General features: G+C 37.7%; 1 pseudogene; it reads right to left on the minus strand.

Annotated features, from left to right (window-relative positions):
- Window positions 1-1055: 1055 nt before the first annotated feature.
- Window positions 1056-8369, minus strand: LOC127949070 (fibrinogen gamma chain-like; annotated as a pseudogene).
- Window positions 8370-17033: the final 8664 nt, after the last annotated feature.

The following is a 17033-nucleotide window of genomic DNA, read 5'->3' on the forward strand; positions in this document are numbered from 1 at the left end:
TTGCCGGCTGACCCAGAATCGAGCAGGGCGGAAACTGGAAGAGATAAATCAGCGTCAGTAAGTGTCACAACAGTGGTGAGTGGTTTCATTTGGTATCGTGAAGGGAGAATGGCACTCACCATGGGACGATCACGGGTACCTGCGGGAACCTGGGGGTAGGACAGACGAGGCGAGAGAAAAGGAGATGGAAGGTGGAGCGACAGAGACGAGAGAGGGGAGAGAGAAAAAAACAATTCCGGTTCCCAGACGCACTGCTGCTCGGCCCTCCACCAGCTGGGTGATCTCCTCCGCGGTGCCTGGCGGTGGTACAGGACGGCCCTTGGCGGACGGCACGACACTCCTCTGCCGCCCGGCTCCTCCGGTTTTGGGCAGTGGCAGGAGTCCCCCGTTCCCTGCTCCTCCGGATTCCTCCACAGCGGCGAGGGATCTTCAGCAGTGCGTCCCTCCTTCTCCCTGGCTTTGGCACCACTGCAATAATAATACGCTCCATAATCATCCGGAAGAAGGAGGCGGGAACCGGCGCACGATCAAAATTAAACTTTAATAATCCCAAAATAAACAAACCAGCGCATCAGCCCCTCACGGACGACTGATGCGCGCAAATAAAAAGCAAAACATAAAATATAGCCCAGGCCTGGTCCTCTCTCGTCCTTCACGGTCGTCGCTCCAGTTTTATATCCTTCCATCTCCTACGTGGGACTCGAAACCGGTGGTGGGTCGCATAAATAAATAAATACATGGGGTAAAAATACAGTACTAACAAGAAGGCACTTTGCTGTGTCGAAATAGCTGGCTTTGTATTTGATTAATGCACGACAGTACAGATTATGAAATCCTCTTACATCAGGAAACTTGGAGTGCAGATAACCCCCATGGCAATGTTCTATCATGATAGTGGGGCAATATTGGCTTACTGACCATGTGGTCCACAACTCCTAAACAGAGGTTTACACAACCACACTAAACCTGAATAAAAACACTGATGCACACCCACTCTCACATTTTTAATGGGGTGGATGTTTATATATTTTTATAATAAAAATCCTTAAAATTTTTTATTATAATAATGTTTCTCACTTCTATTTGACTACTTTGATCTATCAGATTGTAAGGAATTGTGCTAGTGGGCAAATAAAAGGCATGAAATAGAATTAATACCTTTTCTTTATTTATTTTTGTAACCAGATGATTTTAGAACTTTTATTTTTTTCCCTTTTTGGGCTTTTTATTTTTATTATTATTATTTTTTTTAGTTTATTTTTGTTAAAGTGTATTACAAAAATGAGCACTGGGATTTATTTAACTTATTGGAATTTCATTAATTTACTTACTATAGATTTTATGATGTTAGCTGGTTGAAGTTATGCATAATTTATTACTATAGTTATTTCTAAATGTAACCTGTGTAACAAGTAAACATTAAAATAAAGTGTTACCCAGTTTACCCAATTTATGAAGGTCTCATTACCAGTTCTCACAATAATTAAGTAAAGAAGACTACAGAATACCTTTTAGTTACAAAAGACAGGGAATTTTATTCATTCCGTGACAATGCAATATGTAAGACCAGTTGCAGTATAAGTAAGTTGATCATTAAAAAAATAAATAAAAAAAGACCCAATAAATTTTCCATAATGAATAGGCGTAAAATGGAAAATACCAGAAAAAAATGCCTTGCCCATGTCATGTACTTTTAGCTTCAAAATAACAAAATGATAGCTCAGAACAATGTGGGGAGCTTTGGTGAGGTCTTTATATGTCTCCCAGGCCTCCAAACTGCTTGGCACCACTATGCTGACCATCGGTTGATATTCTGTTGATGGGAATGATCTTCATGGTGGTCTCCTTCAGAGAATACCAGCGACTGTGCCATGTGGCCTAGATAATGCCATTGTCATATCCATTCTGTGTGTCCTTCTCTGTGTACTTGCCACCTGTGAAGACAGAAATAATACATCAGCAAAGAGACTCCTGCATGTATAGTACACTATCAGATACAAAAGCTGTCATTGGGGCAGTACCTTTTCAAAAGGTACACTTTGCACCTTTTAGGTACTAATATGGACTGTTTAGGTACAAAGGAGTGCCTTTTGAAATGGTACCACCCCAGTGACAGCTTTTGTACCTTTTTTTTCCTGAGAGTGTATAGACTGAATTTGTGAAGTCAGAATAGCTTACCCTGGTAGTATTTTCCGTTAAGATTAGCAGCATGGCAGCGGTTCATCCACCAGCCAGACCCTTCCTGGAAGTCACAGTTTTCATGGAACTTGTCGTTGTCTTTGTCAGGTGTACTGAACTGTATGCCATTGTGAGATGTGTAGAATTTGTCACTGGGATCATCACCAAAGTCATAACCATCAAAGGCATCACCAGCATCTCCACCAAAGTAATAAGAATAGGTCAAATGGTATGAATCAATTTCTGGTCCAAGTTTGAAAGTGGCATAGTCGGCATACCTAAGAAACAAGTTTAACAACATAAATTTAAGACAAACACTCCTGTTGATTGAGGTGCGCCCTGATGTTCAGCAGCATGTTTGATCTGACTGAAAATGTTATGCATTGTGAATTGGTAAGAATTAATTTTGTTTGCAAAAAAACAAAGTTCTGTTTGGTGACTGCAGATAAGGAAAACTTCTGCTTTGGGACTTCATGGATAATTCTTGCTCAGGTTTAACACCAAACGCATCCTTGTAAGTCAAGCCATAGAGCATAGTGCTAGAAAAGCTAAAGTCATGGATTCCCAGTAAATATATTTACTCATGAGAAGTATAACTTTGAAACCAATGCAAGTCAGTTTGTATAAAAGTGTCTACCACAAGGGTGCCAAATCCTGTTCCTGAAAATCTATCTTTCTTTTCAATGCTAACCCTGTTTCAACAAACCTGTCTGTAATTGCAAGTCTGCAAGTGTTCCTGAAGATAATAATTAGTAGGTCCGGGTGCATTTGATTATGGTTGGAGATGCACTTTAGAGGAAGGAAGAGGATTGAGCACCCCTGGTCTACCAAGTGTGTGAACGTAAAAATAGGTGATTTGTGAGCTCCCTTTGTGAAATTAAAACCTAAAATGTACAATATTAGGCAGAAATGTGTGTGAGAGTAAGGAAATCAGTTTTCCATGGTTCATTACTTTTTGTTGCCGTCCCAATCGACCATCTCAATTCTCAGTACATAAGGCACACTTGACTGAACAGACAGCAGATGTATCTTCTTATTCCCCAGCCAGAACTCTGTTCTGTCATCTGGTGAGAGGTACCCAAAACCTTCCTTATACTGCATCCATTTTTGTTGAAGTCAACACTGCCATCACGTCTCTGAAAAACATACAATCAATTTTGATCAATAAAGCTGCAACACCTTTGTAATTGCTTCTACTCACACAGTTCTGAGCAGTTTTCGAACAGGTAGCATAACAAGGACGTTAAAGATCATAGTCAGTCTTTAGTGACACCTTGATGTTAGGGTAGTGAAGTTTACCTAAACAGCTCTTACTAGCTGGACTACATTATACTCACCCTCCCTAAACCCCACTCCCATCTGAGTCACGGCACCAACATAATGTTCTTACGTGCACTTGTCTGAGCAGGATTTAAGCTAGCATCAGCCAGCACAAGAGGCTTCTTTTTTTTCTTAGTAATGCACTGATACCAAAAAGGCTGATATGATAATTCTTTAATATTTTCATATTATTATTACTCTCGGATAAATGGCTAAATACAAATGAATGAATGAATGAATAAATAAATAAATGATTTGATAAAATACATTATTAAATTATTTATTAAAATGAAAACTACAATCAATTGTTTTAAAAACTTTTTTCAAAAATATATATTTATCTCACGTAAATATTTGATTGTTCTTCATGAGCTATATGTAAGGTGGCCTTTTAGACCAAGTTCACACATACTCTGTTTGCAGTGGATATACAGTCCATGTGTGCACCACTTGGTAAGCGGTGCAGAGGCAGCACAGACTACAGTCTACTAATGATCCATGGATGTTTACTACAAACACAATATTTATCCGTTATTTTGATTTCAAATCCAAACATTGTTACTTGAAATGCTTTTTTTAGCATTGTGATTCTTTTCTTACACAGTACAGGAATACAATATTTTATAGATGTGTTTAAACACAATAAATATAAGAAACTCAAGAAAGCAAGTGGCTAGCTTGCTCAAGCAAGTGGCATACTGTTTAAACTACTTTTCTAATGTTATCACAACCATTAAAACTTACCTTTGACAGAAACAGTCAGCTCTACTGACTTTTATTTTGCATTTAAATCTTCATTACAACCAATCCTGTGGTTCATGATTTTTTTTTCCCTTTCCTCCACGAGTGCCATCTATGATTGCCTTGTTTATCGAAAAGTGCTCCATTCCTTTAAAACTAGACCAAAAGCCATGTTGACTGAGAAACACAGTAGACTTTAACAGAGTGGGGGAACTATGATGTCACTTCGTATGTGGATAAGTTGTTAGCATGACATGGATTATCGCAAAAAAAAACTCTGTGTTCAACCATAGTTCATGAAACTTACACATTTGTCCATCAAACTAATCTTCACAAAATAATATAACTTTGATTAATTTTGCCTAAATAAATGCGCCAGAACTTTAAAAGCTAAACCTATAACAAGGCTATAACAAACTGCAGCACCATTGTTGCTCGCCTTCGGCATCACCACGCTTCCCACAACTTTTCAAACTAATTTTTAATGTGTTCAGTGAAAAGGGTTTACTCTGAATATTAATTTTAATCCATGCTACATGAACCTTTTCATATAAACTGGAATAAATACAAATATAGAGCCAAACTAAAACTGAAATGAGACATTAATAATAAATAGTATAGTGAATAAATTAAATGATCATAAATAAAGGACATATGAAAGCACATACTTCTGTAAATGTCGAAATAAGGTGCATTAAAAGTCAATAAAACATTGCTAATATGAATATTTTAATTAAAATCGTGTCTCCATGTACTATTCAGTAAAATTCAAATGCATTTAATCTAATGTACTAAATAACAGCAGAGTGAGCATGTTTTTGGATTTGGTGTTATGTGTGTGTGCTGCGAGTGTGCATGAGTGCACATCTCCAGGAGAATGTGCCAGTGCTGGACAGTTAAACACTGGCAAGAATTAAAAATAAATTGCACTTTATTAACTTTAGTGACGATGCAACACTGTTTCGATTGTGCAAGTGACAATTGTGTCAACTGTGAAGCGTGCAGCTTGCTTATAGTGCAGACACTATGTGATTTGAAGTGAAGCCATTATAAAGAGAGAGCATGTGCGGTTGTTCACATTGCATTGTTTGTGAAATGATGTCTAACAGAAAGTTTATAAGTAACTTTATGAGTAATTTAATGAAGAAATATGAATTATACCTCACCTTCAGCATTATAATTATTTCACCTGTGCCAGAAAAAGACTTAGAAGATGCCTGTGACTGTCTGAATCTCCACAGTGTCTTTGCAGGGCTCTTTGCACATCTGGTCCAGCTGGACAGACATCTGCTTCAAATCGGTTATTCTTTTCTCATTAGCCTGTAGGATTGACTGCAGTTGACTGGGGAGGAAAAAATAAAACAATAATATATTAAAAAAGGCTATAAATGTCTATAGCCTAATGACATTTATTAAGCTATGACCATATTTAAGTGGTATAAAAAAGAAGAAAAATGCTCACTATATTTCATCTTCCTGAGCGAGAATACTCTTCTCAAATCGCGTTATATCATCAAGCATGCTTGTAGATTTTTTGATGTATGTGTCTGACAAAAAATGGTGGAGTTTCACATTTACTTTTCCACATATATACAAAGGCTGACATACAAAGACATACAAAGTCTTGAATATGCCCATTCAATGATAAGCATGTTTTACTTTTTGTTTTAAAATAAATTTTAACATGTTTTGGGAGGTATAAAAAGTTAATGGTGAAACAACTGTCCTGATATCATAATGAAGAAGCCTCTATAAGTATATTATCTTATTGTTTTCTTATATGGTCTTGTGGTGTGATCAACTTTCAGAACTACCCCCACCCCCTGAAAACGATATATATTAGAGAAGACCACCTCAGACCCTCATGACTGTGTGTCAAAGTCAATAAGTGTCTTAAAATAAAAGATAATTTTAGGTCATGAAATGTCACTCGCATAATCGTAATTTTTTGAATGACTAATTACTGAGCGTAAAATAAATAAATAAATAAATAACCTTTAAAATTATATTTTAAATAATATTAATATTAATGAGATCTTCCAAGACTACTGTAACCTCTGTACGTATTTTGCATTAAATAATTTTTAAATCCATAATTAATGATAAATTGCACTACCTGGTGATTGTTTTTGTGTTTGTGTTTCTGAGTCTTTCAAGTAGACCACTTTGTCCTGTGCTCCTCTGGTAAGGTTGACGATATCCTCCAAATCCTGTTCCAATTGACCCAGCTGTCTGTCCATATCAGGCATGTATCTCTGTAGGTAATCAGCAACTCCACATGTGGTTGGGCAGTATATCCCCTGAGGAAGAGAGAATGGAATGTTAATGTTAAAATAGTGACTGACCATAAAGCTTCTTAATTTAAAATATGTTAACCAGAGCAGATAGTCTATACTTACAAACCCATCATTCAGGTTACATATATCTTGTGCTGATGAACTGCCCCCTCTCATTTGCCTAAGATAATAAAAGGGAGAAAAGACAATTAGTAAAAAAAAATATATATATATAAAAATAAAATTGCTATTACAATAAAATAACACTTTTATGTTGCTCACCACTGATGTTAATGTGGACAGCAGCAGGATGGAAACAGCCACATGTATGTAAGAGGCCATGTTGGACCTGCAATCAGTCTGGTCCCTTGAGATTGTGAGTGACTGCTGACTGCTGCAGGATATTTATCCGATCAAGGTCCTGCTCAGAGATGGTGATAACGGTCCAGTATACAAATAAGAGCTACCACTCATTGTGTGACTCAGATCTAACCGTAAATTAACAGAGATTGATCAACATGTCCATTTTAATGCTGAGAACATGGTAATGAACATACATAAATGGGCATGAGACAATATATAAAATATTACAAGTAAATATTTAATTGCTTTGAATATTAATACTGTTGCTCAATACTTCTGTTTTCAGTGCCACAAACACCAGTACCAAAGGTAATCGACTTTGAACATGTTTTTACCAACTTAACCACTAGGGGATGTTGCACATCAAAAGTATAACATGGTCCTGATTTTTGTTACCAGAGAAGCAGTACACACATCAGCAACTGTTAAAAATATGACTTATACTTGACAATCAAATAAATGGGTAGAATTAATTAGTTTCACTAAGCTAACGTGGGTTCTGGATTTAGGGGTGGGAGAAGGTTTAAGCAGAAATGATTCAGCCTCATAACAAAATAAGCATCATTGTCTCAATGCAGAACTGAATGAAACAGAAACTGTTTAGTGTTCAGACAGAACTTGAATTCTCAGGGGCCCCATGGCCTAAAAATATTTTAAAAAAATGTAAATACCACAACAGAAAATCTAAGTTTGAACACTAAACGTTTATGAAAAATACAGTTGTTGTTGTGGTTTTTTTTTTTTTTTTGGTTTTCTAATAGAAATGGACACATATTTTTTTAAACCTGTAACCTATATGCTTAAATGAATGTTACTGTTTTACTAACAAAAGTATTGCTGCATGAAGGGTTTGGTGACAGACATCCAGCTGATCATCAAGCAAAGGCCAGCTCTGTTTTTCTTCTTAAACATCAGTAGCAGTAAAAGACATCTGAAACAAGACTGATCTAAATTTGAAAGTTCTGTTTATATATATATATAACTGCTGGATTCAGTGTCTGTGAATAAAAGGCTTAAAAAGAAAAAAGAAAACTAATCCAGAGTTGACCCAAGTAGGACCTGGAATTAAAGCTTCCTTCACTCAGATGAGTTTACTGGGGCAGTGGGTCTAGAGACTGACAAGACATTTTCTTCATTCTGTTTATTTTATGCTTATGTGTATCATGGAGCCCTGACTCTGCCAATAACATCATTAATGTGGCCAGGCTGTGATCTGATTTTATGGTGTGAAACCATATTGAACATGGTAGATGACAGATATAAGGCATGGCTGACCTGAGAGTCAACTTCTCTGTCTGTGAACTCAAATAACTCTGAACTCTGCCTGAACCATCTCTAAAAACCTGATGGAGAGCTGCTTCCATTTCACAAGTCTCCCAAACAATAGATAAGAAATGTCACCACTATTGAAGTGATCATGGGAGGTCGTTGACGTCTAAGCTGTACTGAAATGGAAAGTCGTAGGTCATTTTGAGGTTATGTACTAAAAAGACCTGAACTGAGATCTCTCCTCTTGTATACATACACCACAATAAAGTAAAGCTAACAGATATTCCTCGTTAATATGTTTGTGGGTTTTATTGTCTTGTATAGAATTATTGTATTGTGATGATTATCAGACCTTGTGGTGTAGAGCTAAACAGTAGCTCAGCAATACCCTATCAAGATCCAAACAACTATAATATTTTTAAAGTTTACAAATGTAGTAGTTTACATGGGGCCTTTACATAAGTGGAACAGGATGGATTAGATGAACACAGCTTCAGAAATGTTTGCAAGTGCATTTAGAAAAAATGGCTGGTGTAAATGCTATCTATCTGACACATCATATATGACACACAAAGTTTGAAAAACCTGTTGTACCCAGCCCAATGCATTTGTCATCTGAATGATAGTCTACACATTTTTTTAGCAAGTATATTATTAGTTTTAGAAAACATTTTCAAATGTCCCTCTTTTAGTACATACTGTATGTCTTGAACTGATATTTATAAAGGAAACACACACACACGCACGCACACACACACACACACACACACACACACACACACACACACACATATATATATATATATATATATATATATATATCAAGATAAACAATTACTAGTCTGAAGCAACTTACTGTAGTTTATATACGTTTTTGAAAAATGTATTTTAAAATATGAGCATTAAAGGGATAGTTCACCAAAAAAGAAAATTTGATGTTTATCTGCTTACCCCCAGGGCATCCAAGATGTAGGTGACTTTGTTTCTTCAGTAGAACACAAACAGAGATGTTGAACTCAAACCCTTGCAGTCTATCACTCTTATAATGGAAGTAAATGGGAATCATGGCTTTGTGAGTCCAAAGAGATACACAAATAAACACAAACACAAATAAAACCAAATTAAACACTGCAGCTCAAGACCGCATAGACAATTAATGTGTGAAGACACAAAACAATCGGTCTGTTAAGGAACTGAACAGTATTTATATTGTTCTCTGATTTTTATCGCAATGTCTGAACTGTCTGTCCTGAGTGCATTCTGAGTACGTTTTTTTTTTTTTTCAACAGACACCTGACCCGTCTTCCTCTTCTTCTTGCTTTACGGCAGATCACAGACTTATAAGTGCATTACCGCCACCTATCTCTCAAATGGAGCATTGACACTTCTAATTGAGATTGTAGATAGAGTGTCAATGGTTCATTTGAGAGATATTGAAGGACATTGCGGTGAAAATCAGAGGTAAAAAATAATATAAATACTGTTCAGTTTCTTCCACAGGCCAATGGTTTTGTGTCTTTGCACTTCAATGTATCATCATGAGCCTCAGTGTTTAATTTGGTTTTGACTGCAACGGTTTGAGTTCAAAATCTCTGTTTGTGTTCTACTGAAGAAACAAAGTCACCTACATCTTGGATGATCTGGGGGTAAGTGGATTAACTTTGTTCATAAATTGCATTTTATGTAAACCATCTGATCTACTATTATAAAGAGTTCACTCATTACATTTCAAGAATAATCAGTTTCATCTTACTTTTTAGCCATATAAATATAACAGCAGCTGCACCAAATTGAATATTTATGCTTATTTGGGGTTTTCTTAATACATTTGAAGCGCTCATTATTCTCCTGTTTCATGCTAAATGAGCTATTTTTCTTGAATTTGACTTTTCTAATTATTATTTCAGGCTCTACAATGTAAAAAATATAGATATATAATGCTTCTCATTGAAAATGTTAAATGTTTATGTGCATAGTCATGCTAAGCATCTCCTGTGATTAATTTCCTGAAGTCCTCTACTCTGTTCTCAACATTAAGGCACTCTGCTGATCCTTTTTTTTCATCAAGGTTGTAGCATTTGGACCTATCACACACAAACACACAATTGTTCATTAGATTGAATAATTGTAATTTATCATAATTTATTGTAATTATTTATATACATTGCTCTTTTGAGCTAATTTTCTACAAGCTTCTCAACAAAAAGTTTGTAAAAATGATTGGAAGAAACTAGCAATGAGAAAAAATAAAAATAAATGAATGCACAAAAACATCAGAGTTAAGTATAGTGCATTTCTCAAGAGTACTCTTATCTGGCATCCTGTAAATATGATCATATTGAATTTGTAAGTGGGAAGATTACAGCGAGGGCAGTGTAAGTTCAGCGGCCATCACTTCAAGTGTGGAACTGCAATGACCAGAGTTTCACATCTGCCCTTCTGACCTTAAAAACTGCCTGTTGATCCCAGCTGCAAAATATTCAACACAAAATAAATGGCTTTGAAAGTCACCATAGTGATTTCATAATAATTATTTATGCTACACAAAAGCCTTTTACAAATGAGTAAACAATGTAATTTAGACAGAAGACACTGAACGTGATCACAAATGCGTACATATTTTTATATAATGCATGTCCATTTTATTCCATCACAGGGCACTCTATTTTTTTTCCACTGATGTTTTAAAGGGGTCATATGATGTTGCTAAAAATGACATTATTTTGTGTATTTGGTGTAATGAAATGTGTTTATGTGGTTTAAGGTTCAAAAAACACATTATTTTCCACATAATGTACATTATTGTTTCTCCTCTATGACCCGCCTTTCTGAAACGCATAGTTTTTTACAAAGTTCATCATTCTGAAAAGCGAGGTGTGCTCTGATTGGCCAGCTATCCAGTGCGCTGTGATCGGCCACCTGCACAAACACAAAATACACAAAAATACACAAACTAGCTGGGGACTATCATCAGGTGCTGCGTAATATCACTGTGCCTGCTGCACTCATGGTACGGCAGCCAAGTTCCTTGATTATTACACCGGAATGAGAGTATAGTTTCTAGCCATATCAGCCAAGAAAATCGCAACTTTCCATTTTCTGTCGGTCTTAGTACACGATGTAACTACAGCAGAGTCAAGCTTTAAATAGGAAAAGTATTGTAACTGTTTGGTCATGTTAATGGTCTAATCAGATTCAATTACCTATCTTAGCTAAAAGTACTACCGCCAGACCCAGAGATCAGCTGAATGGATTCAAAAACGGTAAAACTGTTCAACTCTAAGGGGATTTGGAAAATTAGCCTAATTTCAGTGGAGTGTTCCTTTAATGAAATTAGCTTAAATGAAGAGTTATCACAGCAAACACCCTGTAGTAATAACACTAAACATACAGCACCTTTAAATCTGTTTTAGGGGCGATGACACATGTCCAGTTTTAGCTCAACAAGAAAAAACAAAGCTGGCCTATAATCAGCTACAGATACCTTAATAGATTTATGGAACCCTCCCTGATGTTACCATCTGTCCATATACTTTAGACCTTGTGATTACTTTATTATAGATACCTTCACATCTCCCAGTTTGTCAACTCAACTGGTAGCAGTCTTCCACAAAGTCAACAGTGTATCCATATAGGCAGACTTTGTGTGCTGAAATACAGCTGATTTAAAATTATGTTTAAATAATTTTATGCTGATGCTTAAAGGAATAGTTTGCTCATAAATGAAAATTTACTGAAAGTTTACTCTCAGGCAATTTAAAAGTATAGTTTGTAGGACATGCCATTAGAGGGCGCACTACCAAAACAATAACAACCGCGTGGCTTGATGAGCATGGAATGATGGGATGTGTTGTCTTCTAACACAATAATTGGGCATACAAAGCAAACTCGAGTTCAACGATTTGCATGAGTAGATTACATACAAAGTCAATGCAAAGACGCGATCAGACGCAATGCCCTGTCGTTTGGCGTGTATGCCCAATAATACTAATCTTGTTGATCAATATAATAGCTTTCAGTAAAGATATGAATCAAAACAACTAACCTGACGATTAAAACACAACTGAGATCAGCATCTCTTTCTAGTTGAAGTTTGTCGCAAAGCTCTCTCCATCTAGAAAATGCAACACCGATACTGATCCTCGCTCTTTCTCTCCTCTTGTCCCAAACCCTTCTTGGGTCGTTTGGTTGGACCATACGCTTACGTTTACGGGAGCTGTCCTTGTTGACAGAACCAGCGGCAGACAGTAAATAGTAATTATGTTCCATATATAAGTAACACAATCCACCATAAAACGTGCAAGAAGTAAATAAGGAACTGCTTGAAACAAGCTAATGGTTTGCTGGACACTAGACACTACTTCCACCTTTATCCACGACACTGTTGTCATGTGGTTTCTACATCAGTAAAGGCGGAAACAAAGGGTAACGTCATTGACAGGTGACTGCACTGCCATGTGTCACTGTTTAGAATGGGAATTTTTCTCATGATTTATAAGTAGTTGAAAACAAAAAGATATTAAATAAAGATATTGTTAGCAATCAGCTGGAAAAAATATATAACACTAGCCTAGTGGTTTTTGGATATTTTACTGCAAATTGTACCGTTAAGATTGTAGATGAAATTATTTCTTTTTCAGAACAGATTTTGAGAAATGTAGCATTATATCACTTGAGGAAAACAGGGGACTTTTACACTGGAGTATGCATTATTATGGATTATGTACTGATATTTTGGCCAAAAATGACTTTGAAAATGCCTTGATGGATTTGTTTATTACAGAAATGCAGCTTTTCACTTAAAGGGGTCATATGATGCGATTTCAATTTTTCCTTTCTCTTTGGAGTGTTACAAGCTCTTGGTGCGTAAAGAAGATCTGTAAAGTTACAAAGACTAAAGTCTCAACTGAAGAGATATTCAGTTAAGACTCAACCACAGCCTCCTAAAACGGCTTGTTCTAACCCGCTCCCTTCTGTCTACGTCATAATGTGTGAAGTTTGCATTATGCCACCCAAATGTTTACGCAAAGAAAGGAGTAACTTTGGTTCTCGCTGTACTATTGTTGCTGCCACCGCTGCAGTTGTGGAGATGGTGTGTGTCTCACTGTGAAAGCGAAACTACTTTGTTTAGCCTTTCAAAAGAGGACGATATCCACTTCATCATGCCTGGAGCTGACCGTGCTGGTCGCTGAGGAAATACATCAACTTCGCGCTGTGAAACACCCAATCGGCTTTCACCATGGACAAAGTCCAGCAGGGTTGCCCCCCAGGGACTCCTTCGTTAAATCCATCAGCCGCACCATTCTCAAGCCCACCGGCTGCCCCTCACTCAGCCCACATTCCTCAGTCTAGGCCGCAAGCCTAATTTCTCCAGACATGGCTTTATGTTTATGCAGCGCAATATGCAATGTGTAAAAAGACAGTATAAGTTATTATAATCAGTAATTATGTCACTAGAGCTGTAAACGAGTCAGTCTATTGTTTGTTATCTGGCTTGGCTTTTCAGTTATCTCTTCACAGCCGTTCGGTCACTGTACAGTTTGAGTACGTGAATTACTCCGGTATGCAGGATTGTTTTAACTCATAGGGAGTGTCAGCCACATAAAAAAGTTAACAGCTTAAGTCATTTGTGGATTAATGCTTATTGGAGACGTGAACCGTTTAAAACGATTCAGTACGATTTGGTGAACTGGTTCAAAAAGATCTGGTTACATTGAATGATTCGTTTGCGAACCGGATATCACTACACTGTTGTGTTTTGAACTCTCTCTCACAACAGACACGATAAGTCGTAGTTTTTGCTATTTTTGGACCAAAATGTATTTTCAGTGCTTCAAAAAATCTAACTGACCCTCTGATGTCACATGGACTACTTTGATGATGTTTTTCTTACCTTTCTGAACAGTATACCGTTCACACAGCTTCAATGGTGGGACTGAGACCTCTCGAACTAAATCTAAAATATCTTAAACTGTATTCCAAAGATAAACGGAGGTCTTACGGGTTTGGAACATGAGGGTAAGTTATTAATGACATAATTTTTATATTTGGCTGAACTAACCTTTAACATATCAGCAATCTAAATAGACATAGGCTCATTTGGCCTATATAGACTAACGCACCAATAAAAACAAGTTGTTTTTTTTTACAAATTAAATTGAGATAAAATTTAAATTAAGATGGGTATTTGGCAATAACGAAATTAAGATACAGGCTCCGCCGGATTTGCTTTACCACTAGAAGCTGACATTTAATAAAAGAATAATGCCAACATTAGCGTAAATACTCTGTCCACGTTATGCATTTAAGACTCAATGAATATTTAGTTATCATTTGAAAATCCTTTACTCATAGAGATTGGGCTGAGCCTACATGTTTTTGTGGAGGAACATTATTGTTCCACTGTAGATGTCTTTAGCTTGTTCCTGCGCACACTGATGGTGCGTCATTATTCACTCATTATTCTCATTATAAACATGGTCAAAACATTTCCACACCTTAGACTTTGCTTTAGTGGTGCAACCAAAATGTAATCACCAGAGGCAAGCCTCCGTTACACCTACTCAGCATCTTTTCGCATCTTTCTCGCGCTAATCGAAACACATCACATGACCACTGGTTTACCTCGCAAACCAGAGCGAAAGATTATATAAATTTGAGCTGTTTAGTTTATTTGAGCTGTTCAGAATCATGGTTGTTACAGAAGTCGTAAACTTACACAGTAATGGAAGCTCAAAAGGAGTAGGCTGAAGCAAGGAAGCTTATATGCGCCTACCCCTATGTGCAATACTCTCAGTACCCATGGATTTCCATTTGTATTCCCAAATGTAACTCAATAAATAACACTGCATTTAACAATATATATTACATTGATAAGGTTACCATAAAATGTGCAAAATTCAAGTATATAATTTTCATACCCAGGCACACATTACCACGAGCGTACACCTGTTTATGAGTTACATTTCCAACCATACTATCAGTAATATCGACGTTACAAATTGCAGCATTAGAAATGGTTAGAGCTTGTAGCTACATTCCACATCCAATGTATATTGTCACAAGCATATAGGGATAACTGTACAAACTGTGTTTGAGTTACAGGATACATCTATTGTGTCGTTATGTCATGAAGGATAACATTAATACCGAATCCTGTATACTACTAGAAAGTTTATACCCACTGTTAGCAAAAAACAATCATAACTGGCACAACTGACATGTCCAGTCTCCACATTATTCACTTCTTTCAATTATTATTATTATTATAGTAATTTTTGGTTAACCATATGTTCATTATAATTTTTATCAATTCTATAATTCAAGTATTAGAGTCAATAGTATCACATCACTAACACTATTGCGTAGAAACACTTTTTCTTGTACATATTTTGTCTTGTTATTACCTTGTTATAATTATCATCTCCATAGCAACTGGGTGTATGTCACGGGGTGACTTTGTAAGGGCGGAACGGAAAAAAAAACGACGGAGATTGGTTCCGCCCGGACCGTAATCCTCAAACACCGGATACTTCCGGGAAATCCGGGAAAAGAAATTAGGGGTTTATCGCTCGCAGGTGGTTAGATGAGCGGCGCGATCGCGGATTGGGCAGTATGAAGAGCAGGAGGAGGATAAAGAGGGCCTCAGAAACTGCAGAGAGGAGGTCTTTTATTCCAGCCGTTTCGGTGAGTGAGTTGGAGTGTTTGGGCGAGGGCAGCAGGGAGAAGGCGGAGGATATTGTTGGCTGGTGAAGACGGAGACAAGGATTCGTCAGAAACAGAAACTGGGCTGAGTATATTGGGATGTCTACTTAACTGTGAAATACTTTATGGACATGTGTAACAAACTTTGAGTGGTTGGAAACAGGAAGACTCACTGGAAGTAGCGCCGAAGGAGGCCCTTTCGACGGGTTATGTGACAGCTGGAGGAGTATCCAAGAGCTGGGAAGCAGCGGGGAAAAGAGGCCTCGTGTTAATAACGGTGTGAGTACCCTAAACCATCGTACAGCAACAATATCTTTTGGAGTGAACTATCTGTGAGCCTTCTTGTGAGTTTGTGGCATAGTGATTGTGCGGCCCCACTGTGGGTGAGGATTGTGGGTGAGCCGGGACCAGTGAGCGAAAGCAAGAATTTGGGGTGTCGTGTCGGTGACGCTTTAAAGGAATATTCGTTGCATCAGTCCTCTACGATTTCCAGGACGAGTCTAGAGTCAGATGGGGTTGTGACCCTAAATTCACCAAGAGTGTGTGGAGTGCAGTGGGTGAGTCTCTGTCCGTTGCTGTGAGTGTATGCACTGGAAAATTGCAGTGTGGTGCTGTATTTGTGTCGTCAACAACCACCTTTCAGGCCTGACGAAACCCTGTAAAAGAAGAGAGTGCCGAGGCGGGTGAAGAAAACATCTCAAATTATATGCCGTCGACGACACCTTACCTTTCTTCCCTACGTGGCAGTGGTGAGAAACAATTTCAAGTAAAAAAAAGTGGATGTAGTGGAAGTACTATCGTTGAGGAGTTGGTTGCTGTAGGATGAAATCAGCTGTGTGTGTGTGTATATTCTGCTGTGGAGTTCTTTAAAGGTTCGCCCCTGTCTAGACCTGTGCCCTGTTGGTTGGGAGAAAGAGGAGGAAAGCGTTCGACTCCCCAGTGTAACACGCCCCGGAGGAAACGATTTGCCTGTGTGTGTGATACCAGCGGAGGCCGTGTTCGGCCCGGCGCAGCAGCAGCTGCCTATTCACATTCCTATCAGCAGTTGGTTGAATCCTCAGAACAGGAACGCCTGACGTCTTTTCCTCAAGTGTCTGTGAGTTACACTCTCTTCCCGTTTCCCTGCAGATTCACCGTAAGCCTTATGCCCGAAGCTAAAGCCAGCATATTGTGTTGTACACC

This window comes from Carassius gibelio, chromosome B1 (assembly GCF_023724105.1).
Source record: "Carassius gibelio isolate Cgi1373 ecotype wild population from Czech Republic chromosome B1, carGib1.2-hapl.c, whole genome shotgun sequence".
NCBI classification, from domain to species: Eukaryota; Metazoa; Chordata; class Actinopteri; order Cypriniformes; family Cyprinidae; genus Carassius; species Carassius gibelio.